The sequence below is a fragment of the Lactuca saligna genome, chromosome 5, assembly GCF_052625555.1.
Source record: "Lactuca saligna cultivar CGN05327 chromosome 5, ASM5262555v1, whole genome shotgun sequence".
Classification (NCBI taxonomy): Eukaryota; Viridiplantae; Streptophyta; class Magnoliopsida; order Asterales; family Asteraceae; genus Lactuca; species Lactuca saligna.
Genome location: NC_136421.1, coordinates 62,457,627 through 62,484,736, shown reverse-complemented (window position 1 = coordinate 62,484,736; position 27,110 = coordinate 62,457,627).

The window sequence follows — 27,110 nt, the reverse complement described above, 5'->3', positions numbered from 1 at the left end:
TTCGTTAAGTTGTCTGTATTATTCTGGTTTTTCCGTAGGTGTTTAGGCTATAGGGCGATCTGTTTAAAAGAGTCGCACTGGGTTCTAAGTTTGTTCACATGACGATGCGATTACTCATAGGCTTAGGCAGTTCTCTATCCTGAAGTTCATATTAGAATTCATACATGTTTTCACAATCACAATCTCATGTATACGAGTCGTATATAATTAATTTTGAAAAGGTAGTCGAATAACTGATTCTTCTTTAAGCTCACATCCTTTCGAAGAAAAGGAAGTTAAAGCGGAATCATCAATTCTAAACCTATAGAACCTTGATTATATATCACTCTTATGTATACATTCCTCAGTGATAGATCAAATGCATGAATCCTTGGATTAAACTTTACGTACTGCACGAGTGGTACTTCGGGGATTTCTTCGGAAAGAAAATAACTAAGAGGTACTCCTGGCATGAGTGCTTCGATGTTCTGATATGACGGCTTCACTGGAAAAGTGATCTAGAAGAGAGAGATGTACGTAGGAAGCTGTTTTTGTGAGGATCAAATTGAATCTTCTTGTATGATAATGTCGGAATCATACAGAAACTTAAAGACATTAGATTTGAACATAAGACGTGTACAGTCAAAACGCAAACGTGCAACCATGAACAAAGTTACAATACTTTGGATTTACCACAAGACTGATGATGTGAATAAGATAAACTACAAAATACAAGTATACGCAACACGAGAATCCCTATACAGACAGGATCTCGCAAAAGGTAAGACCCTAGTTACACTATTTCTGGATAATTTATAAGTCTGTTACAACAACCCGCCTAAGTTACATTAACGAGGGGTCCAACGTAGTTTTTCCTGTAGCTGTGATCCTGAGAATCTTCCCATCTGCACCTGAGTTCTTCACTATCGGGCAATCCTTCTTAAGTTGTCCAATTTCACAGCATTGGTGACATATCTGGACAACACTAACATTTATGGTGGAAGTGAGGTGTTTAGCCAGTGTTAAGTGGACACGAGTGCCTTCCTCATTACTCCACCTTGGAAATCGCTTCCTAAAGCGTTCAGTTTTATAACTACTCTCGTGTGTAGGGTTAGGCTCGATGAAAGGGACTTTAGTGATGGGTCGTGCCGGTGCTCCACAGCTACGAGCATGGTGCCCTATTTTTAGGCAATTGCAACACTGCATCTCATGGCATGCCCCATGATGATGGAAACTACACTTATCACACTTCGGGAGTTTTCCCTCGTATGGCCTGCTTGGTACGGGAATGGTAGGAGTTTTCACTTGCTGCTGCTGCATAGCCAGCCTTTGGGATCTCTTGCGTTCTTTTCGGGCTTGACGCTTTCGTTTCTTGTTCTCTGCTTTTCGGCTTTGCGAGCCTGTGACTGTTACCGTTTGACGACTTTCTAGATGGATCCCACGATTGGAAACTTCAATTCTATCATCAGCTTTGATTGTGCTGATAGCGCTACGGTGCGCAAGGACAACGGTTACAGCAGCCACCACGGCAGCTGTAACTATTGTTTGGAAGATAGCGGCGTCCAAAGGAAGGTGGAGGTTTCGCTGTTAGACTGATTGCTTCCGGATGACGACATGATTTTGTGATACGAAAGATAAGGATTTTGTGAGCGATTTTGGTTGACCCTAGATGTACTTCGATTGCTCAATCAAAGAGTAAGAGTAAGATCTCGAAATTTTGACCTACATCCCTATGATGCAGTCCTAGTACTGAGTAGAGGTGTGATTATGAAGGGTTGACCTACATCCCTATGATGCAGTCCAAGTAACGGGTGGAAGTAAGTCCGTAGAATGGTCTCAAGACGTTTGTCGTTCAAGCCGAGGTATTGTGGGTTGGTGAATAACAAGATCCAACCACTGAAAGAGACTTGGAAATGTCTCCGGATCTAACTAGCTATAGTCCAATGACTTGACTAAAGCAGGTTTCAGATAAACTCCAGTGAAAGTATGATAAAGGTACTTGAATAATGAATGAAACAGAAGTTAGCCGGCTATCAATATCTTTCATATTCACAACGTAAAGATTCAGGAAAATGACCTTGTAAGGGTCTTACATCATATCTAGAGAAGATAGTTCTTGACAACATAAAGACCTAACCAAAATTACTTACAGTACTAGATAATTTCATAGGAAAATGCCACATAGGGCATAGACAGAAACACAATTCCTTTCAACAAGGAAAATAAAGTACAATATCTACTACTGGTGATGGTCATCCCTCTAGTGAACTCTCAGTTCAGCTAGTTGATGTTCTACATTGAGTAAGTGTCTTTCGTACACCCCCTGGCGTACTCGGAGCTCTATGACTTCGGCTCGGGATTAAGCTAGTGCTTGTAGCAGGGTTTCACGGTTTCTCTCAGATCTCTCACGAGTATGATCAAGGATGTTGGTGCGAAGGATATGCATCCCTCCATTGGTGTCAACTTCCTCGATACGACATAGAGTTGTCCAGCCCTGAATTTCGTTTCGGGCAACTCTACGGATCAGGATTGGTAGAACTCTATCTGTTGTGCTCCCTTCATTTACGTTGTAGAAGCTTCGGTCTCCATTAAACGGCATAAGTTGATTTTGATCTTCGCTCCATGCTTCCAAACATTTAACCCATGGAGGCATCGGGCCATGAAAAGCCGGAAGAGGGTTAAGAATTAGGATGGGAGCTTCCTGGGGTAGGTTCTCAACCTCTGGTTCAGAGTTAGCACCGTCCGAAAGGTCTTCATCCTGGTGATCACTCACAGGGATTGGATGATCATTCTCCAGTTCTTCTTCAAACCATCCAGCAATTACTTCGTTCGGATGGTACGGGTTTCCGTGGGGATAGAGTCCAGCCATGTTATCTACGCGAGAATTGGGGTATGAAATTAATTATTAGACGAATTATCTAGATAATTATTTAGAAAATCATCATTAGTTACATCACTAATTGTGAAGTGCATACCAATTATATGTAATCGAAACAGGATAGGGCTTTGAGTAAGTGATCTTAACTCCAAATTCACACATAATAGGGGTAAAGTAAAATTTTCACAGGTTCTAAGTCTATAACATCCTAATTACATATAGTCTTAGTGTATCCACTTAGCAACTATCAACTTCGTAATGAAGATTCCGTTTTAGTTCTCAAGTATAACATACTTATAGTAACACCAAATACTCCTATAGTATTTTAAGTTTAATGTTATGTTCTATTGTTCTCATTGTGGTAGGGTTGGTAAGATTTTAGATTTGTTGCAACCACACAACTACACTTAGGCACATGCTAGTCAACCCTCGGATAATATAGGTGATGAGGCTATATCTTCCCAGTTTTGACCATATGTCTCTAAGCCCACTTGTGTTGCCCAACAACCGTAATTCTTTTGTACTGTCCTAGTGACACTGATTTTAGTATGAATGCAGGAACGTATACTTACTTAAATATTTTATTATTTAAAGTATAAACTCTTGGTCGAGTATTTTTAATCCCTTATGTATTTATAGTTAGTATATCTTTTATGGGTGGATATACTTAATTCACTATAAACAATGCTCTGATACCAATCTGTCACACCCCAAAACAATGAACGGCGGAAACGTTCTGGGGCGGAGGACGTCATGTACAGTATCACAACAATGAAAAGTACTAAACAAGCAACAACATCATCCATTGCATTAATAATATAATTATTATACAAGTGTTTTGTCAAATTTTGATAAACACTAAAGCATAAATCAAAATGAAAGATGAGTCTTGAAAGAGCTCCATCTTCCTTTCTCCTTGCATCGGTACCTGTCTATGATGACCTGAAAATACAAGTAATTTTGAAAGCGAGTATCAGCTTTGAAGCTGGTGAGATCATAAGTATTTTAGTGTCTTAATTTGTATGTAAGAATTTGTAAGTTTATGAATTGTAAGTATAAAAATGTTTGTAAAACAACTGTAAACGTTTTAAAAAACTCTAGAAATCCGTATGATTCCTACTATTATATAAGGGTGTCTTCTACCAAGACCTAACTGTTCTCAATGTAGTCTTCTACCAAGACTTAACTGTTCTAAATGTTCCTTTCATGTAAAAGTATGTAATTTTCCCAAGTGTAACTACTATTAACAAAATATAGTTTTTACATTTAAAGTTTAAGTGAAAAGATCACTAAGTATATGTATAGGGAAAATTAATGTAGTACTAAAATGTAGCGCTATAAGAACTACTGCTGTACTAACTACCTTAAACCGGATTTATATTAAGGCATCATGTGATTAGTTGTACCATACTATCAATTGGTAACAACGACATAAGTATGGTCGTAAAAACAAATGACGTTTGGCACCTGCAGACCTGCAGGTCCGGCTGTATCTTCCTAAACTACCCATATGGTAGGTTACTAGTAATCTAACTGGTACGTATGGACATGGATGTATACCCTTGCTACCCAAGGGCATGGGATGAATTCGAAGGGCCTTTATGACTATATATGTGCATATGTTATATAACTAATATTTAAACAACCTTCGGACGAGTACCCGATATCCTATCAGACCACATCCAAATCGAGGAAAAGGAATGTAGTGATGTTGATTCTGATGGGATATGCGGAATTAGAAAAGATCTAATCATTCATCATTATAAGTAATCTTCACAATACTCCCCCTTGATGTGTACCAAAAATGAATCACTAAAATCCTTGCACGGAAAAACAATCACGAAAAAGCCACAAAAATTTTCAATTAATGAAAAATTTTGAGTTTTTGAGTGAAAGTTGCAAGATTTTTCAAAATCCGGGTAGAAATTTTCACTTTCTGAAACTTGCAGGGACCCGTTGCGCCAAAAACAGTCAAAAATGCGAAACTTTAGCCCATTTGCGAAACCGGGCATAAAGCGTAAATTCGCACAAACTGCAGGGACCGTATTTGAAAATTCTGCAATTTTAGCATTTTAGTACCCCATTTGCGAAGTTGAACCATTTATTTTATTTTGTGAAAAGATCAGGGGCTAAATGCGAAACTCTTCCCTTTTGTTCTCCAAACATGCGAAATTGGGTCAATATTGTCACTTCGTGAAAAAGTTCAAGGGTGCAAACTGAAACTTTTTGTGTTCTTCTCCAAAGCAACATATGCAGTAAACACTTCGCATATACCAGTCAATTCCTTCGCATTTTTATTCTGTTTTCCAATGTGAACATTTTCTTCTTCGCATTCTCATTTTGTCATAAAATGCGAATCATTATCTCCTTCGCATTTTGATTTTGATTCACACAAATGTAAATTGAACAAACATAGCAGATGAGAACCCAAACAAGATCAATATGCGAACATTGTTTATTTGCGAACTGCTCCTATCTATCCCGTTCCAATAACAACTCCAATCCTTCAATTAAACATTCATAATTGTTGCTTCCCTGTAGATGCGAATCATATATTAATCACAACGACTCAAATAGAAATCATCAAAGAGCCTCACATCAACACCTAGACAAGAAATCGACTCCAAATATCGACTTCCAAATCCAGTTTCCAGTAAATCAAACTCAAAATTGAATTTGATATCTAACATATATCCTTCGCAAACCGATTCTCAAAATCATTATCAATCAAACTCATAGAAATTAAACTTGCGAACTCACACTTTTTAACTTCAATTGATTTCATCAGCCTTCCAAGTTTGTTCCTGTAACATGTTCGCATTTCGTTCCACAGCCAACCAATCAATCGAACTTGCGAACATCAATACTTTGTTCTTTTATCAACTTGTTCCAGTTTGACTAACAATTAAGTATCGATCATCGATATTCAAAATCGAAATCTCAAATAAACTATTCTCGTCTTAAACCCAATCAATAAAATCATCGACTTCAACATAGACTTCGTTTTTCATTCAACCTAAAATCGATTTCAACAAACCCATCGATTCTTGTTTTCCAGTTCATCATCAGATTAGATTTGAAGGAAATTGATTCACAAATCAAATATGAATGAAACAAGATTCACGAACTGTTTTGAGTTCGATATTCAACACAATAGCGTCACAGATCAATAGAAACAAAATCAAGAAGAAACAAAATCGATGCATCAAGTTTGACGCAAGTAGATATCCGAATGAAATTGATTAATCATAGATCGATCAAATCATGAATAACGAATAGATGAAGAAAATAAGATCGATACATCTGATTTGGATATTGAAATTTCTTTATGGACGGATCAAAAACTATCGACAACAAATGGGCTCAAATCATCGATCAATGAACAGTGAGATTTTGTTCGTTTGTTTGGGCTCATCCATGAACAGTAACAAGAATGAAAATTGGGCTTACGAGTCAAATCATATGAACATTGATTACAATTCAGTTTGAAGAAAAAAAAATTTGGAAAAATTATTTTGATTTTTGGAATTTTGATCTTAACAAGAATAATTGGATCAACAATGAGGTTAAAACAGATTAGATCCAATCAGGCAAATCGATCAAAAATGAAAAACATAAAATACGAATCGAAATCATGGATGTTTTGGAATCCATTTGATAATTTGTGATACCTTTTTGACGAATCGAGTTCCGTTTTCAAAGAACGAATCAAATTTAGAAGATCTTGGTTCTTTTGTCGGAATGAGAAAATCTCCAAATCGAACATTGTACCACCCACCAAGCGAGATGTACAACTCGTTCTTCGTGTTCTTCAACGATCCAAGACCATCTTCAAAAGAACGACCAACACATTTGGGTTTTAACTTCAAATTCAATGCAAACTTTGGAGATTGTTGCTTTGGAACCCAAATTTGTTTCACAGATTTCGGCTTCACATTATTTGACGATTTTTGTGAGTAAACTCGCTTGTTCTTCCGATTCATCTTCTTCTTCTTTTTCTTTCTCATCTTTTTGCATCTTGAAGATTTGACTTCATGAACAAACTCACTTTTCACAACATCAACTTTATGAATTTGAATCAAATCTTTTGGAGTTTGATACTTGTGAATTTCTTGGATCATCGGCTTTCGATAAGGAATCATTCCTTCAAACGAATCACAAGAACCCAAAATATCATCGGGTTGAACTCCAATTGAGCAAAAAACTTTTTCATCTTGAAAATCAACTTGAACTCCTTTTTCTTGAACATCAAGAACATCCGGGTAAGAAGCAAGAACATTATCACCATATATGCATTCATCAAGACGAATTCCTTCAATTACTTCATCATCTTTCTTCTTCTTTCTTCTTTCATGATAAGTTGTTGCCAACCGATTAAGCAACGTCTTATGATGATCATGATCAAGAGGATAACCCTTGAATTTTCCACATTCACATTTCATACTAGAAATGAGTGTATTTTGTTTGAAATATCCGGTTACAAAACAATTGAGAACTCCTTCAAAACTAAATGGCCATGGAAAATCCTCCATAAAAACTTCATAAATTGTTTCTTCCATCTTTGATCAATTGATATGAACTTAAGTTTTCTAGAGAGAGAAAGTGAATCTGAATGAAATTCTAGTGAGAGAAAGTGGTACAAACAAGTATTCTAGAGAGAGAAAGTCGAATTATGGATCAAATCAAAGAAAAATTCGACTTCAAGAACACAAAAACATTCTAATCACGAAGATTCATGATCAAAACATGAATCACCAAATCAAAATCGCCATCAAGGATCAATTCTTGATGAAATTAAGAACACCCGCTCTGATACCAATTGTAGTGGTGTTGATTCTGATGGCATATGCGGAATTAGAAAAGATCTAATGATTCATCATACAAATTCAAGAACACAAGGAGTAAATAAATCTTTGTAAGCTCTTCTTAGATCTAGAAAGATTATACAAATGGGTCTTGTATACAATTTCTCTCTCTAGTCTAACACTCCACATGGACTCATTTATAATGGGAGTCACTCACTTCCTATTTATAGGAAAAGACTCAACCCATTTACACATACAAAGAGGAAAGCCTAAAACAATACATCCAAGCACGACTTTGCACCCTAACATTATTGATGAGAATTGTTATCGAGAATTTAGAACAGAAAAGATACATTTGAATGAATTAAGATGAAGAACACAAAGAGTAAATATTAATCAGATCTTATATTGATAAAGTCTGATTACAGAGTTAAGAATAAGTGAGTTCAAGCATCGTACTACAACTTCTAGCCTATGTCCCTATTTATAGGGAACTATCAAAAAGTATACTAAGTCTATACATTTTATCTTCGCATAAAAATGACTTAGTAAAATAACATAAAATGCGAAACTATACAAAACACTCTGTTCGACTTTTACAATATACATCAACATTCTCCCCCTTTGTAAACAGTCGATACAATTCAATTCATAAGCTTTTGAATTGCAGAGTGAATTGCATTTCGCACCTCTCCATACCAGGAGATCACCTTCTTCAAATCCTTCTTGTCTCCTTCATTATTTTTCTTGCAATTGTTCATACGTACAATGAAGTGCGTATATTGCGAAGAATTATATCTTTCAATCTCTGAGACCTTGAACAAAAACTTCTTTGGATTGCCTTTAGTGTCTCTGCCTGAAAACACCATACCAAATGGTTTGAGACAAATTTCTCCAACAGCATACTTTGACAAAGCAGATTGTGTCAAAGTCTCCTCCCATGGAACTTTCACTTCCCTTCCCACAACATGTGCTAATTCATCATCAGTAAGGGCTAGACAATCAAAGTAATTGTCTATGAAAGTCTTCACATGTGTGAAGCCAGCTTTGAACACATCTGTATCAGAGCCTTTGAGATTGTTTTCTTCCATATGCTTCAAAATCAGTGCTACTTGAATCAAATCATTGCAATTCATCAAAGGAAAGTCAGCAACTGTGAAGTCATATTGTTTGTTGTCAGCTCTGATAACAAAGTATCTGAAATTTTGTAACATCTCTTCAAACATAACATCTTTCTTTATCGTTACAACCTTCTTGATCTTCATTAACGACCAAACTTCATCAGGTTCCTTCCCCAAGACAGCATGAAATCTGATTTTCATTTGAGTGAAATCATTCGGATTATCAAATTTCTCACTGATCTTGTATTGTGCATTGATGAAAAGCATTTGATTAATTGGGAAGTCCAACTGGCAGTGATCCGAGTTCGCAATATCATAACTTCTTTTCGGCTTTTTCTCGAACTCATACATCTCCCTACAAACAACCTTTGACTCTATGGTTTCGTAAGAGTAAAGTTTTGCGGGATCTCCTTTGTTCATGGAGGGAGGATCACTTGCCCGTTGCCTCATGATGCTCTGGACTTGCCTCATCTTCTCCATCTCAGTCTCAGCCTCTCCTTTCAACTCTTCATTTGATTTTTCATATAAAATTCCTTTCCCTCTTCCAACAACATCATGTTGGGGTTTTGAGCTTGAACCACCTTCATGTCTTCCAATAACAATACCCTTAGTAATTGTTCTTGTGGTGATTGTTGTTGCAGAAATCGGTTTAGAAGGAATTGGAAGAGTAGCAACAAGCTGTGTTGATATCACTTTTCCCACAGTTTTCGCACCCTCTTCTTTGCTTCGTCTTTCTTCTCCCCCTTGCACCCCTGTGGAAACAGGCGGAGCACCCTTTGGAAGTAAAGAAGTAAAATTGGTGAGTGGAGTAAGGGCTTTCTGAATAGCTTGTTCTAAAGTATTAATCTTTAGTGACAAGAATTCGGGAGTGAGAATTTGAGATGATGAAGAATGCGAAAGAGCTGTTTTGAGATCAGTGACCAACTGGATGAGCTGATCAAATTTCATCATGATTTCGGCTTTGTGATATGCAAGACCAGGAAGATTATGTAGCTTTTGAAGCTGAGCAGAAATGTCCACAATTTGTTATTGAACGGCATCTTGTTTGTTGTGGACATCATGAAGATCTTTCGCAAGTTCAGACTTCAACTCCTGAATTTTGAAGTTGACATCTTCACGAACCTTTTTAAGATCTTGGACAAAAAGAACATGACGTTCCTTTGTAACTGCCCGAAGATCTTGAACTACAGAATTACAATTATTGCCTTGAGACACAATTCTGAGCTCATTGTTTTTATCTGACTGAGCAATTTTCTCCATTATTCGTTTTTCTGTTCCTTTAATCATGATATCAACCTCCATGGCAGATATTGACGACATTCGACCTGAATCAGCCTGTGATTGAATTATGGTCTTCAACTTTTGATTCAGTATTTTAAACTGTTTTCCTGTCATCAGCGTATGATCAAGAATATCTTCTTCATCTGAATCAAAAGGAATATCATCAAGTATCCCCCCAAAGGAACCTCCTTTGACTTCTGGTTCAGACATTTGTTGCGTAGGTTGCAAAGGTTGAGGATTTTCTGGTGATTGCGAAGGAAATAGTGTGGTGAAAGGGTTTTGTAGAGCATGGTCAAAAATATTTGAAGTGGTAGACAAAGTGGTAACAGGTAAGGAAATGGGTAAGGTTGTTTGAACAAATGGTGCATCACTCAGGATAGGTGCCCCCGTATCAGATACGTTGACAACCATATCAGAAATAGGAACCTCCTTAGTAACTGATTTGGTAAGAACTATTTCGAGTGATTTGGTTTGGGAGATAGTGGTAGAAATTTGCGAAGTGGGAATGATAGGTAAAGAAAGAGATACCATGGTGGTGACAGGAGGAGTTTCTGGGATAATCTCTTCTTCAGATGATTCATTTCGAATCACCATCTTCCTTTTCTTGACCATGGTACGTTGCATGTTTTTCGCAACGTCTTCCGCTCTTTGTCGCTTCTTCGTAGGAGATACTGGGGCTGGAATATTGCGAATAGTAACACCTTTACTACTCACTTCCGCTTTGCGAATCTGTCTTAGTACCCCAGATTTGGAAGGTAAGAGCTCCTTCTTCGACTTCTTGGAAGGTTCCTCAGTTGAAGTGACTTCAGCTGGTACTGAGGAAGACGAGCCTTTCGCAAGTTTCTTGCCAGCCTTCTTTGTTTTAGATGGAGTTGCAACATCTAATAAAACACGAGTTGGCTCATCTGTATCAACAATTCGCAAATATCTCACCAAAATTTTGTGGGTGGGAGAGACCTTGCGAAGCATTGCGGCTGGAATGCGAGCTACATGTGTGAAGATTGCTTCATCATCTTCAGCAACTTTGGGAAATTGATAAAAAGAAAATTCAGCAACTTCAACATTTGACAACATCGGAATCTCTTCTTTCGCATACACATGTGCAAGAATCAAACTCCAATATCTTGCACACGAAATTCCCTTCTCCGGAGTTGTGTGTTCTAAACTCTTGACAAATTCCTTCCATAACTGTGTTGCGTAATCAACACTAATGTCATAGTATATGCCCATCACCATGGCATATACTTCCATCCTTCCTCTATCCAAGCCAACGACTCTGCCTGTAAGACAAGGGAGAAAAATTCCAAAAAGAAAATTCCACATACACGGCAACCCTAATTTTCTAAAATCACTGATTTTTGTTAACTCCGGTTGATGCCCCATTTCGTTAAACATATGAATAACCTGGGAGTTAACAGGTTTGATGAAGGGAGGATTGTTTGGAATTTGTAGAATTTCCACAAACAAGTTCTTCGAAAGTTTAACTCGTTTGTTGTTGATGAGATTAAAAGTAATCACATCGGCTGTGTGATTATATGAAGCCGTGGAAGAAGCACGTGATAACCAGACCATCAGAACCGGAGATGAACTGAACATTGCGGTTGCCAAAGCAGAACGTTTTAGGGCAACAATCAGCATCTTTAACCCTTCAGGATAAGCAGAAACTTTACGATCAACTTGGTAGTTTGTGCTTTGAATCTTCATCAGAGACTGAGAAAGAACCTCATCATTGTTGGAAGTAGTGGCCGCCATTGTTAGGGTTTGGAAAAAGAAAGTTGAAGTTGGGATGAAGATTAAATCTTGAAAGTATTTGTAAGAGTTCTTGTTTGCGTAACCGTAACCAGTGTTCTTGAACCCCCTTTTATAGGTTGCTCAAAATTGATTTGAAATTGAAGTGGGATACATTTAATGTTATCCGACGTGGCACCTTGAAAGTCGGATCATGACTGCAAAAGGTAACAACATTCCAAAAAGTAACTGTCACATCTCCTTGAAAACCGGACAAAATACCAACGATTTTGAGTATACAGCCTGTCAAGTATCTGTTATAGAACAATAACCGTTAAAACCCTTCGCATGGAAGCAAGGCTCATTTACTTTTGGGATTTAAAGTAAATTCATATGCCAGACTTGCGAAATCATCAGCCTGAGTTGGTTGTACTCAGAACCTCAAGGATTTCGTGTGTGCATTGTCCCAAACGAAATAAGATAAGAAACAAAGATATTTGGAATGTTGTGATGTCAATAATTCAAATTTACATGAAGTCAGTAAAACCCCGGGCAAAGGTTACTTCATTAATTATCAAGAGAGATAATTAACTGCTTGTATAGTGTTCCGTGAATTACAATCGAATACTTATAGAAAAGTATCGAAGGGCTTCTTTTTAAAAATCATTTTGGATTGGTTTGAAATTTCATTACATATCAACCTTAACATAAGGTGAGAAAATGTAAATGAAATTACTTGTTTGACCAGTGTAGTCAGTGACAAGGTGGTTTTGGAAAAATATTTATCATGATAAGAATTTGTGAATGAAACTTACACTGAAATCATATTCAAATGAAAAATTTGTTCTAGATCTTGTTGGGTAACCAAACATTCTGGGTTGGGAATATTTGATCAAGACCACACATGCGAATTAAATATGATTTGAAGTTTCGAAATTTTGATACAGAAACAAAAGTTTCGTAAAAATCTGGAACAAAGTTCCCCGTCAATTCCTTAAGGTGTATGATTTTTGGGTTTCACTTTCATCACGGACTCATGATGATAGGTCATTAACATAGATTTGTGATTCGTCTAAGTTTTGATTGGTTTGATCAAAAACCTCAAGGACAAATCTTTTCAAAAAAAAATTTGGATTGAAAGAATTGTTTGGTTTAAAAAGATTGGATGAGAATCGAAGTGTACCTCTGTTATAATGGACAAAACAGAAAACTCTTAACTCATTTAAGAAGAGTAAGGTAGCTCATTTATGACTTATGCGAATATAAGCCTTTATGGGTAGAAATTACCATGTGATAATGTCATCAAGGCTTTCTTTGCACACATAGAGTCATGTCGAGGCTTTTGGTCTACATACAGCAGCATGCTTCTAGGGACATCCTAACTAGTCTAAAAAAAAATTATACCTTCCCATAGAAACAAAATGTATGACCACTTTGCATTCTAACCCTGCAGTAACGTGTTAGCACACAATTGAAAAAATAAAGAAAAATAAAATCTTTTTGGATTTTTGATTTTTCAAAAGACAATTACAAAAAAAAATGAAAATCTTTTTGTATTTTCAATTTTTCAAAAAAAAAAATGAAAATCTTTTTGTATTTTTAATTTTTCAAAAAAAAATGAAAATCTTTTTGTATTTTTGATTTTTCAAAAGATAAGAAAGCAACATGTAAAACTTTCCTAAGTTGATATACCCCAGATGCGAAATAATATGGATGCGAAGCCATGCGAAGCCTCTGAATGAACAGTAACCACTGAACAATGTGAACACATTTTCTGAACAACACATTTATTCTGGTGTGAATGAAACTGCATTCGCATTAAGCATCCCCAAACCTGCTAAAATTCGAACAAATGATTTTTCATCAAGAGGTTTTGTAAAAATATCAGCAAGTTGTTCAGTTGTTTTGACAAAATGAATTTCTATATTCCCATCTTCCACATGATCTTTGATAAAATGATATTGAAGAGCAATGTGTTTTGTCTTTGAATGTTGTACTGGATTATGATAAATGCGAATTGCACTTTGTGAATCACAATACAAAGGAATCTTTTTCATGTTGATTGCATAATCACGAAGTTGACTCTGAATCCATATGATTTGCGAAGTACAAGCAGCCGCAGAGATGTATTCGGCTTCAGCAGTTGAGATAGCCACACAAGTTTGTTTCTTTGATTGCCAGCTCACCAACTTTCCATCCAATAATTGACATCCACCAGTCGTACTTTTTCGATCTAATGTACATCCTCCTAAATCAGAATCTGAAAAAGCTTGAATGAAAAATCCTGTTTTCGCAGGATACCAAAGGCCTAATGAAACAGTCCCCTTTAAATATCGAAAGATATTTTTCACTGCCATCAAATGTGGTTCTCTTGGATTTGCTTGATATCTAGCACAACAACAAACCGAAAACATAATATCAAGTCTACTCACAGTTAAGTACAATAAAGACCCTATCATGCTACGATACATTGTTAGATCAACAGCAGGAGTGTCTAACGAAGGAGTTAGTTGTGTTCCTACTGCCATAGGGACTCTGAGCTTCGTGCTATTAATCATTCCAAACTTTTCCAGTAAGTTCTTTGTATATTTTTCTTGATTAATGAAAATTCCTTGCCTGTTTTGTTTTATGTTTAAACCAAGAAAATTATTAATTTTTCCCATCATGCTCATTTCAAACTGACTTTTCATTAAATTTTCAAATTCAAGTGACAATGTTGGATCAGTTGAACCAAAGATAATATCATCAACATAAATTTGAACAAGCATTAGATGACACCCAACTTTCTTGCAAAATAATGTGGGGTCGACTGATCCTTGTTTAAATTTAGATTGTTTCAAGAAATTTGTAAGTGTTGCGTACTAGGCCCTTGGTGCTTGTTTTAACCCATATACAGCTTTATCTAAAATATAAACATGATCAGGATGTTCAGTGTTTACAAAACCTGGTGGTTGTTCAACATACACTGTTTCTTCGTGTTTTCCATTTAAGAATGCACATTTAACATCCATTTGATAAACATCAAAATCTTTGTGAGCTGCATAAGCTAAGAATATGCGAACTGCTTCAAGTCTTGCAACAGGTGCGAATGTTTCTTCATAATGAATGCCTTCTTGTTGCGAATATCTTTTAACCACTAGTCTTGCTTTATTTCGAATAATATTGCCATCTCTGTCGGTTTTATTTTTAAAAATCCATTTTAATCCAACAATCGAAACATCAGAAGGTTTAGAAACTAATGTCCAAACCTTGTTTCGTTCAAATTCAGCCAATTCAGATTGCATAGCAACAACCCAATCTGAGTGTTCCATAGCATTCTTGACTGTTTTTGGCTCTATTTTCGAAATAAAGACATTAAACATACAAAGTTCTTGGTTAGTGTTTAGTACCTCATTTTTCGCATGAATTTGAGCTCTTGTCAACACACCTTCTTGTAAATTGCCAATTACCTGTTCTTGTGGATGATTTCTTGTCCATTTCGCAAGTGGTGGATAATTTGGATCATAGTCTAATAGTGCATCTTCATGCATATCTTCATTTTCAGATCCTGCAACAGAAAAATTATCATTGAATGTATGAAAGTTTGCATTGTTATCATGACAATTTGTCTCTGTTTCATGAACTTCTCTCTCAACATGATCTACATTTGAATAATTCCCCTCAAAATTATGTGCATTTTGATTTTGCGAATGCTCCCCCTCAACTTGATATTCTTCCTGATTTGGTAAATGCTCCCCCTCAACTTGATGTTCTTGTTGATTTTGTGAATGCTCCCCCTCAACTGGATGTTCTTCCTGATTTTGTGAATGCTCCCCTCAAAATTTGGTATAAAATCTTCATGAACACTTGTGTGTTCCTCCTCCATATGAGTATTTGATATGCTTTCACAAGGTATCAATGTTGAAGTTGTTGTTGATTCATCAGAATGTTTTGAAGATTCTGATGTTTGATTATCAGGAGCATTATCTTCTGCATTAATTGCCCTGTCAGGAATTCCAAAAATTAAGTCATAATCAAAATCATTAATTTCAGAATTATCAATTTGAGTATTTGAATCCACAAGTATTGGTTTCTGATCGAATTTACTATCAATCTGTTTAAGATAGTAATCATCAAATGTTAAATTGAAAGTTTCTTCAATTTTTCTTGTTCGTTTATTAAGCACTCTGTATGCAACTGAATTCTGTGAATATCCTAAGAAGATGCCTTCATCAGCTTTTGCTTGAAACTTTGACAAATTATCTTTGAGATTCATAATAAAGCACCTGCAACAAAAAACATGAAAGAATTTTACATTAGGTTTCCGATTATTGATTATTTCATATGGAGTAACATTGAATCTTCTGTGAATGAATGATTTATTCTGAGTAAAACATGTTGTGGACACAGCTTCTGCCCAAAGATATTGAGGTAGATTCGCATATGTGAGCATGGTTCTGGCTGCTTCGCATAGAGATCGATTTCTTCTTTCAACTACACCATTTTGCTGTGGAGTATATGGTGATGAGAAATTATGCGAAATACCTTTGTTTGTAAGAAAATTGTCAAGAGTTTGATTTTTAAACTCTGAACCATTATCACTTTTAATTTTTCGTACATTCTTTTTCAAACTAATTTCAATCTTTTTGATAAAATCAATCATCGTCTGAGCAACTTCAGATTTCAACCTGAGAAAAAATACCCATGTAAATCTTGAGAAATCATCTACAACGACTGAAATATACCGCTTTTTATTTATTGTTGCAACAGCTGATGGTCCACATAGATCAATGTGAAGAAGTTCCAACGGATCTACTATCTTTGAATCTATGACAATCGGATGACCTTTTCGATGTTGTTTTCCTTGTTTGCAAGCTGCACATAAAGAATCATTGTCAAATTTTAATATTGGTAAACCTCGAACTAAATCTTCAGTTACAAGTTTATTTATATTTCGAAAGTTCAAATGTGACAATCTTCGATGCCAAAGCCAGCTGATATCATTTGATGCTTTTGTTAGTAAACACACAATTGGTTTTCCCATAATTGGTTTGATGTCCAAAGTAAACATATCACCATATCGTTTGGATTTCAGAAGTATCTCATTTGTTTTTGCATTTGAAATGATACTTCCTTCTTCATTAAACACTACTTGATTACCAGTACCCACAACAAGTTGTGATACACTAATCAAATTGTGTTGAAGTCCTTCAACATAAGCAACTCTGTTTACTGTGAAGTTTCCATTTGTGACTTTCCCATATCCTTTCACTTGACACTTGTGATTATTTCCAAATTTGACAACTCCAGCATTCTCCAAGCTTCTGTAATCTCGCAAGTTTTCCTTTCTTCCAGTCATATGACAAGAGAAACCACTATCAATATACCATTTTGGATCATATTGCTCGTCACATAACACCTGCATTTAATAAAAGAATTTAGGAACCCAAGACTTATTGGGTCCATCATTAGTAGAATGAAACAAATTTTTGGAACTTGAAAACCATGTTTTCACTTTGTTTGTTATTCAATCCATTATATCAGCATCATCAGTTCTAGATATTGAAATATAGTCATTCACTAGTTTTGGATTCGCATTGATTGTAATCTTATCCTTCACAACATTCGCATGTTTGATAACTGGTTTCCATTTTTGAACCGGAACTTGCGAATTATGAGATGATGTACTAGCAGTTGAAGAATTATTTGCAAACTTATCAAAGACACTTTTGATTTCTTGTTTTGAAAACTTTGCACTTTGATATTTCTTTCCTTTTCCCTCAAACCAATTATTGATCATATTTACATCAATCTTTCCTTTGATGTATGAAACTTTGGTTTTTGATGATATTGAAGGATTTGGAAATTTTGGTTGTTGTGGTGAAAATTTCGCTTTGACTTGATTTGATTTCTTCAAATTTGATGAATTATTCGTGAATTTGTCAACATTTGGAAACTTTTCATTATTTGCAAATTTTTGCGAATTCTCAAATTTTCTATTGTTGTCATATTTGTGAAGATATGAAACTTTATCAACAAAATTTATTTATTTTTGAAAACTCGAAGTTGTGTTAGTGTTTTTATCTTGAAATTTGGATGATGTTTTTGAAATTTGCTGTTTTTCATTATTCACAACTTACCAAAATATTGCTTTTCTTGCTTGTCTTTTTGAAACATTATTTTCTATTGAATAAGTTCCAACCATCAATTTGAATTCTTGAGAATTTAATTTCACTTCAACCTTTGATTTTTCAACTTTTTCAAAAGGTTTGTTTGATTTTTCACCTTTAACCACCCATTTTTGTAATGATTTTTGTTTTTGAAACACATAAGAATTTTGAGTTAAATTGTTTTCTACTGTGTTTTGATTTGCGAAGAAACCTTCAGGTGTTGACTTTTGATTATCTTTTTCAACCATTTTATTGAACTCAGGATGAATTTTCTCAGCATTTCCAGTAGTGACAAAAACTTGATTTGGAAAAATAGTTTTATCAATACATACAAAATTTGGATATACCACTGTATTGGTTTCCAAATAATGTGCGCCTTTGTCATTTAAAACTTTGTCAAATTCTTTTGCGTTTTCAAACACTTGATCAACCACAATCCTTTGATATGTTTCAGTTGAATTTTTCTTTTCTTCTTTATTTTCATTAGTATCATCAGATTTCCAGCTTTCAACTTCCACATTATCAAACTTACAATGTTGCGAAGTTGAAGATTTATCAACTTTATCCTCTACTATTGAATCAACTATTATTTCTTTACCTTTGATCTTAGATGTGATATTAACAATTGACAATTGAAAACAATCAATCTCTTCTTCTTCTTCAATTTCACTGATTTCACTCACATTATCAGAATTTTCATCAATATCAGCATAATTAAATTGCGAAGTAAGAGTTGAATTTTCGGTTTTCTTTAAGATTTTCACTTGTTCACTTTTTGTCAAACTTTCATTTACAATGTTAACCAACTCATCAGCATTTAGATATTCATCAATTTTGACAATACCATATGAATATCTATCATCTAGTATTTTGTCAAATTGAGCAATTGTACTTTCGCAATCATAAGAAACAACATCAACTTTTTCACGCTCATATTCAAGAAAAGGTAGAAGTTTCCTATGTTGTTCTTTGCTAATATCAGAAGAATGATGTAAAACAATTACTTTTGCGTACAACCTTTTAGCTGAATTATAATAGATGTTTCTTTGTGCTAGTAACAATCTAACATCATTCGAAAGATTATTCTTATCACAATCTATGTTTTTGATTTGCAATTCTAATTTTTCTACCCTGCTCTTCTTTATTTCTAATTCCCTTTGTGTCTCACTAAGTTGCACATTCAATTTCTTAGCTTCATTACTAGCAGACATAATAACAGAATCAAAATAAGCCACAATATCATCAAACGAAACAATTTCAGCATCATAAGTAGATAAAGGAATATTAAAAGATTCAAGAATTGCACGTACCTTGGTTGTCATGGGAGATTTGTCTGTGGATTTTGACATAAAACATTTCCCAGAAATGTTCTCTTCGCAGTCCTCAAAACTTGCGAACATAGCTCCATGTGTTGGATGTCTCATTTCTTCATCATCAGAGCCAGAAGACCAGATCTGATACGTTCCACTTTCTTCTTCATCCGACTCTCCCTTAGCAACCAAAGATACTCCTTTGTTCTTTGCCCTTAACACTTCAATTTTTTCAGAATAATAAGCTTCATCTTTGACTTTTAATTTCTTTTCTTCTTTCTTTCGCAACATGCAATCAGCTGCGAAATGATTCGCACCATTGCAGTAGTGGCAATAAATTCCTGAATCTCCCTTTAACTTTTTCTCTTCATTCGCATTCTTCTGTTTTCCATCTGTTTTCTCCATTTTCTTCTTCTCTTCTCCTCCAGTTCTTGTTACTTCACTTTTCACATCACTATTCTTTCCTTTTGGATTAAAAGGCTTTTTGAAAAACTTTTTAACTTTGTTGTTCGAATATTATGCTACTGCTTCATCATCAGAGTTCATCAAAAATCCTTCTATATCAGAACCATCTTTTTCATCAGTGTCTGTTACTTTTGAAACAAGAGCTAAAGGACCACCAATAGCTTGTTTTGATTCTTCATACATTTCAGTGACCTCACATTCATGTGTTTTCAATTGATTGTACATATCTTTCAATGTTGTTGTATCAAAACATTGTTGATTCTTTATCATCATGCTTACATCGCGCCACTCCTTGCGAAGACTCATTATGAAAGTTAAATTGAACTCCATGGTAGATCTAGTAATTCCATACCTGTTGCAACGAAACATAAGCTCATTCAGACGATCATAACAACTTTCTAAAGTTTCTGAATCCTTTTGTCTGAATTCCTTCAGTTCAACGAGACACTGCTTCACAGAGTTGATCTTCGTCTTTTCACTACCTTGATATTTTTCTTTTAGAGTATTCCAGATCTCTTTTGCTGTTTTACAACTACGAATGTAATTGTAAACCACAGGAGTTAGAGCACCTCTTAGTTCTCTCATGCATCTCTTTTCATTTTTCTTCAATCGATTTCGTTGTTCTTCAACATCAGTAGACGCAGCAGACGATCCAATTGGTTGAACATTAGCAGGAGCTTGTACTGTTCCATCAATACACTTCCAAAGCTCTTCATCAACTCCATTTAAGTAATCTTTCATTCTATCAGCCCACTGATCATAGTATTCTGGAATTAACATTGGAATTTTGGTTGATGAACCAAGCAAGTGAGAGAAAGAAGTCATTGAATTCATGTTGAAGTTAGCTATTGATGAACACAGAAAATATCTGAAAACTTGAAAACTTGCTGAATTTCAGAATTTATCATACGAATTGATCACAAATCACTAATCGATTACTCGAATTAACAATTCAAATGAAGAATCAATTCAAATCTGAAGATCAAAAGTGATTTTCAAAATCAAAAATGCGCGGAAAATTTTGAGTAAATTTGTAACTCAAAAAGCAAATGATTCTTTCACGAAAATCAGATCTAAGCAGTTTGAATCCTGCTCTGATACCAATTGATGAGAATTGTTATCGAGAATTTAGAACAGAAAAGATAGATTTCAATGAATTAAGATGAAGAACACAGAGAGTAAATATTAATCAGATCTTATATTGATAAAGTCTGATTACAGAGTTAAGCAGAAGTGAGTTCAAGCATCGTACTACAACTTCTAGCCTAAGTCCATATTTATAGGGAACTATCAAAAAGTATACTAAGTCTATACATTTTATCTTCGTATAAAATGACTTAGTAAAATAATATAAAATGCGAAACTATACAAAACACTCTATTCGACTTTTACAATATACATCAACAAGGAAACAAGGTGGATAGCCTTCCTAAGTCTTTTAAACATTACTTATATAACTATACATATAGAGGCATGCAATTTATAATATAAAGGCATAAAATAAGTTTTGTAAAACCCTTAAACACAATTGTTATCTAAGAAAAGATCGACTTGATGTCGATCTATAAAACGGTTTGAAGGCATGGGTTTGATAAAACAATTTAGTATAAAGAGCATTTGTTTGAAACACAAGTGTAAATAAGTTAGAAATAAAACATACAGAGTAAAATGTACAGTGTAATAAGGATTTTTAAACATATAAAATGTTTATGAAAATCATTTGAAGGAAACTGTTCCATAAAATGGCTAATGAATAGCTAATCATTTGAATGGTAGTTATTAATCACATATGATTGATATGATAATTAGCATAATTCTACTTGTATCCCCCCCCCCCCATAAAACATTTAAAATAGTTAAAACATTGATTAAGGGGGTATTAACTCACCTGCAGTAAGTGATTGGAACTGAACGGAAGGCTATCGTAAGGAATGATCGGACAAGTGCTTGGTGTCAAGTGAAGACTTTAGACACACACAATGATCCTAATTACATATGAAGACATATGTATATAAATAATTAGTGATTAAAACACTAATTATATAAGTATAATCATTTTAATGCGAGGAAAACGGTTTTGGTCAAGTGTTAGGAGGCAAATAGGTTGCAACAAAGGAGTGCAAGACCTCTAATGGGGGTTTACGGTCAAATGACCATATGATTTGGAGTTTACGGACCAGGGGAGTAAACTCCTGGCTGTAAACTCACAATAAGGTCTCTAAATGAAGCTTAGAATTAATACAACTCTAGTGGTGAATTGTTCCAAGGCTTAAACAATTTATTGGGCTTCCTATTGATTCCATTGAGGAGTTCACGGCCCTGGGACCATATCCCATGGAGATTACGCTCGTAATCTCCCTTGGAGAAAGGTTTATGGTGCTTTCTAGTCCCTAAATTATCAAGGAATGCATTAAGGCAATTGTCCATGGCTTTAGGAGGATTTATGGAACCATTTATTAGAGTTCATGGACTTGGAACATCTTGGACCGTGAACACCCTTTTCTTGGTGTTTTAATGGTGTTTGCTAGCCCTAAACACACTAGGGTACTTGTCCTAATTTGTCTCTTGGCTTAGGGATGTTTTTTAAGGCATTTTGACACCTAAACATGGAGTTCACAGCCCAAGAACTTCCTTGTCCATGAACTCACTTCTTGCCTTTGTTTCTAATTGATTTGTGGTCTAAAACATGTAATGGAGGTTTTTAGTTTGAGTTCCAAGGCTTTGAGGGGCATTGGGACACTTTTGGCCCTTAAAATGGAGTTTACTCCCCAAGTGTTCTTGGGTGGTAAACTCCCAAATCTTGGGGTTTTCGCATGATTTTGATGTTTCTAAACACAATCTAAACTATATAATATAACTAGATCGAAGTACTCACAATTTGGGATAAAACAAACCCGAAGATCCGTGAGAGAGAATTCAGCTTTTCTCTAATTGGAAATGTAACTAATGAACTATTTGGTTCAAATTTCTATATATAGTCCTGAGATTTTTGGCAGAAAATATTTTTATTCTCGGAATGAACTCTAATATCCTAGAGTATTGGAATAACAGTGTTACACAAAACCCTAGTGCATCCACTCTCCTGATATCTCCTTAAGTGTAAATCCTGAAAAACTGCCAAAAGTCTGGAAATTCTCTGTAACTGTTCTAACTTCTATTGGCTTGACATGGTTTGTTCAGAATGGAAATTTCGGGTTGTCACATTTGTACTATTTACTAAGTTCTTTCCCTAGTGGCGGAAATCATCGTTGAACAAGTGTGGATGCTGTTTTTTCATTTGATTATTGCGTTCCCAAGTAAACTCCAGCCCTCTACGATAATTTCATCAGACTTTTACTATAGGTATGCAACTTTGTTTTGAGTCACTTGATCTCCAGATCCATGATCTCCGCTAGATCTTCCATGAAGTGAAGCTTGGTGTCGATCTTTGGGACCCTACATTTGGATCACACTTTCATTTAATGCTCATGTAATGCATGGTTCTTGGTATGTATTTACTTATAATTATTCACTTTTATATAGAAACTCAACGAGTTGGAGGGCCCAAACTCGTCGAGTAAAGATGAATTGGACCGCAGGTTTTGGAAAACTACTCCACGAGTTAGGAGGCCTCAACTCGACAAGTAGGCTGGCAGAAAAGAAACCCTAATTATGGGGTTTTGCACCCTATTTAAACACCTTAACACTAAGGTGTAGGCCTTATCTCCAACCTCTACTATCCAAAACCATAATCTTGAAACACTAAGCCATTTTTTGTGATTGTAAGCTAATCTTGTGCATTCTTGGAGAGTTTGAAGAAGAATAAGCTTGAAGGAGGAGAAAAAACGTGTGGGAGGAGAGTAGATCTAGAAGTTGGGTTTCATTTTTGAATCATCTGAGGTGTAAAGCTTCAACCTTGTCCATGGCATACTTAAATCTAGTTTTAGGATGCTTTCTTTCATGTTTTGTTCCAAGTATATTGGTTGTTGTAATTTGGACGTCCCTTTAGGGAAAACCCTTTAGATCTAGGGTCATGAGGGGACTTCATGGCATAAAGGTGCCAACTTTATGGCCATCGAAGTCCCATGAAACCTTTGGACCATCATTTTGGCTTTCTAAGCCCCATTAGGTCATGTATGCAAGTAAGATGGGAATTTTACGTGACCAATTTGTCCCTTGAGTCCAGATCTATGACCTAATGGTCTATTTTGAGGTTTTGATGGCTTTTGGAGTTGGATCTAAGCCCTTTCGGGTTAGGGTTTGAGTTTTATGTGTTGGAGAGAGGTCGTTAATGGGTAAAGTTGGAAACATTACCCTTCTAGACGTGTTTCCAGCTTGGATCCAGAAGATAGGGTCTTGTTTTGAAGAATAGGGACTTAATGCATTAAGAAGGTTGACAGACTAAAGAACTCGATGAGTTCATAAGAGAACTTGACGAGTTGTTTTGGAAGTGTCCCGACTATACTGGAAAAACAAGGACTCAACGAGTTGTAGGAGAAACTCGAAGAGTTGGATTGTGATATCACGATTATGTGATTGATGGAAACTCGATGAGTTGAAGAGTAACCCGACGAGTTGAGTCAACTCAGAACGTTGACTTCGACCTTGACCTTGGCGTTGACTTTGACTTTGACTTTGACCAAAGTTGACCCTTAAGGGGTTATGAGTATGAAAGGATACTTAAAGGAAATATTTTATGTTTAGGAGTCTAAGTTGGGTTGATATTCAGAGCCAGGGACTATTCAACTACTTTCCAGTATTCGAGGTGAGTTACATTCCTTGTATGAGTGGCTCGAATGCACCAGTATCGGCCCATTAGTAGGTGTTTATAGTAGACATGATTGTCTTTGTTATAATTGTCTTGTGTGCCACTTCTTGGACAAGGTGTCTAAGTCCATAACTATTTCTAGTATGTACTTGACCCGACCCGGCATGGTCCATTTGGGTTGAATGACACCATGCAATTGGATAGACTAAATGAGAGAAATAACACATATGGTTTATTAATATATTATAACTTCTAATATATTAATAATATTATTTAATTAGTTTGATCATGAATTAATTTAGAATTAATTACTTGATCAAAAGATAACTAATTAAATATATGGATTGATTATGTAAATCATCCATAACTTATATAGTGGGCTAAGAGGCTCCATGGATAATCAAGTTGGGTTAAACCCATTGAATCCTCCATGGAGGCTCCATGGGAGTTAGAAACTCATGGGTCATGGAAATGAAGAGTCATGACACATTAGGGTTTACATGGTGTAACCCTAGATGTGTCTACACTATATAAAGCTCATGTGTTCTCCCAAAAATCAGTGAGACAAGAAACAAGAGGGCTAGAGCCGATTTTAGTGTGTTACACTTTCTCTCCAAGTTTACTCCATAGCATTTGGTGTTGTGTGAAGCATTTTAGGCATCACACTTGGTGTGCTAGGCTTACAAGGTTTCAAGGAACACTTACAACAACAAGGTATGTAGTTTTATCTATTATTTTAGTTAAAATTGTTCCCCATGTATGCTAGATCGGATCATAGACTTGGACATCAACTTTGCATGATAATTAGACAAACATAGATCCAAGGCTATTAGGGTTGCATGTACACTTAGGAAGTGTTAGAATTCTCAAAACCCATCAGTGGTATCAGAGCCTAGGCTTGTTTGTTGATTATTTGTGCAAACTGCTTGAAAAATCGAGTTTTCTGCTTTCTGCCCATATGAACTCGCCGAGTCCATGGGGGGACTCGACGAGTCCATGACCAAATGCAAGCTGCTCGTCGAGTCAGTTCATGCACTCGATTAGTAGAGGCTGATGTGTTTAGAATTTCGATTTTAGTTGCTCGAAATGGACTAGAAACATTACCCTAAATTGTTTTTGTACTTGAAAACATGTTTTAGATGGAGTAATGTTTATGCTAATCCATTTACAATGACAATTATCAAAATTACAAGTTTTTAAAGTGTAATTTTTGGAATCTTGAAAGTGTTCATATTCATGTTCTTGATCTTATGATGTTTAGATGATCATATGAATTATTTGTAACCTATGTAGTAGATTAATTCATGATTATTATGTGTTTTAATGGAGTCCATAACTTGTCCTCAAGTTATGGAAAACCAAAAGTCACTTTGCTTTAAAACCATTAAAAGAACACATGGGTTATAAAAATGAAGAGTCTTCATTTTTAATACCCTAATAAACTCATAAGTTACAAGAAATGAAAAGTTTTGCAAGTTTACAAAACTTGCCCTCAAGTTTTGGAACAAGTAAAGTCTTGATTAAAAACTTTAGTTCCAACCCTTAGAATTTCAAAAGTTAAAATTCAACCTTTATACTTATAGTATTATGTTTTAATAATTATATATATATATATATATATATATATATATATATATATATATATATATATATATATATATATATATATATATATATATATATATATATATATATATAACAAAGTCGTCTTACCGCTAGTACGCCTGATTCACGAAGCCGGTCTATAAGGTGAGTATAAGGTTGTTGCCTATAAAATGGCAACTTAATGGATGTCCACTCTCACCCACCGCTTGCTTGACTGGTGGAGGGTCGTTAGCCGAACAGGTAAGACAAGGACTTAAAAATTCTCATTAAAAGTATAATGATTATTATAAAGTAACTAAATGTTTTATAAATTCCCAATCTTAGTTACTTTAGGAAAAATGTGAATAAGCTGCTAATCCAAGAAATTACACTTTGCACCTTGTTTAAGTCGTTGGTGGAGCGTGTGTGGTTTATCGGCACACTAACTTGGAATTAACAAGGAAGGCAAAGGGTGACTTAAGGTTTTTCATGAGATCGGAAGGAGCGCGTGTGGTTTACCGGCACAACGATTAAGGGGAAAACATTAAGGGTACCAAGTAATTTGCATGGTTACTTCACACCTTGTTTTGTGATCCTCGGTATCCCAGTCACAAAACATGAAGGGCACACTCGAGATTGAAACATGCCATTGAAAAGTTCAACGAATCTCAAAGAATCTAGGAATTTCTAAAATCCAAATTAAACCTAATAATTTATATTTCGTTTTCATGGTGGAAATTGGTGAATCGTCATTCACCCACCTTTCAAATATGTTATAACTTGGATTACAACATCCCTCTTCTACGTTATAATGTATTGTGATTGGATCCTAGCCTTAATATTACATTTGGGTGCTTTATTAAGGACTATCCCTATATCTAAACTAAACGTACTTTCTTCTTTTCAAGATGTCTTCCAACAATGTTACTCCTAGCTCAAACCCTACTGGCTCCTTCTCTCTCATGAACCTTTGTGGGAGAGTCATCTTTGATGGATCCAACTTTACTGACTAGATCAGAAACATCAGGATGGTCACTCGTTACGAGAACAAGGAATATGTTCT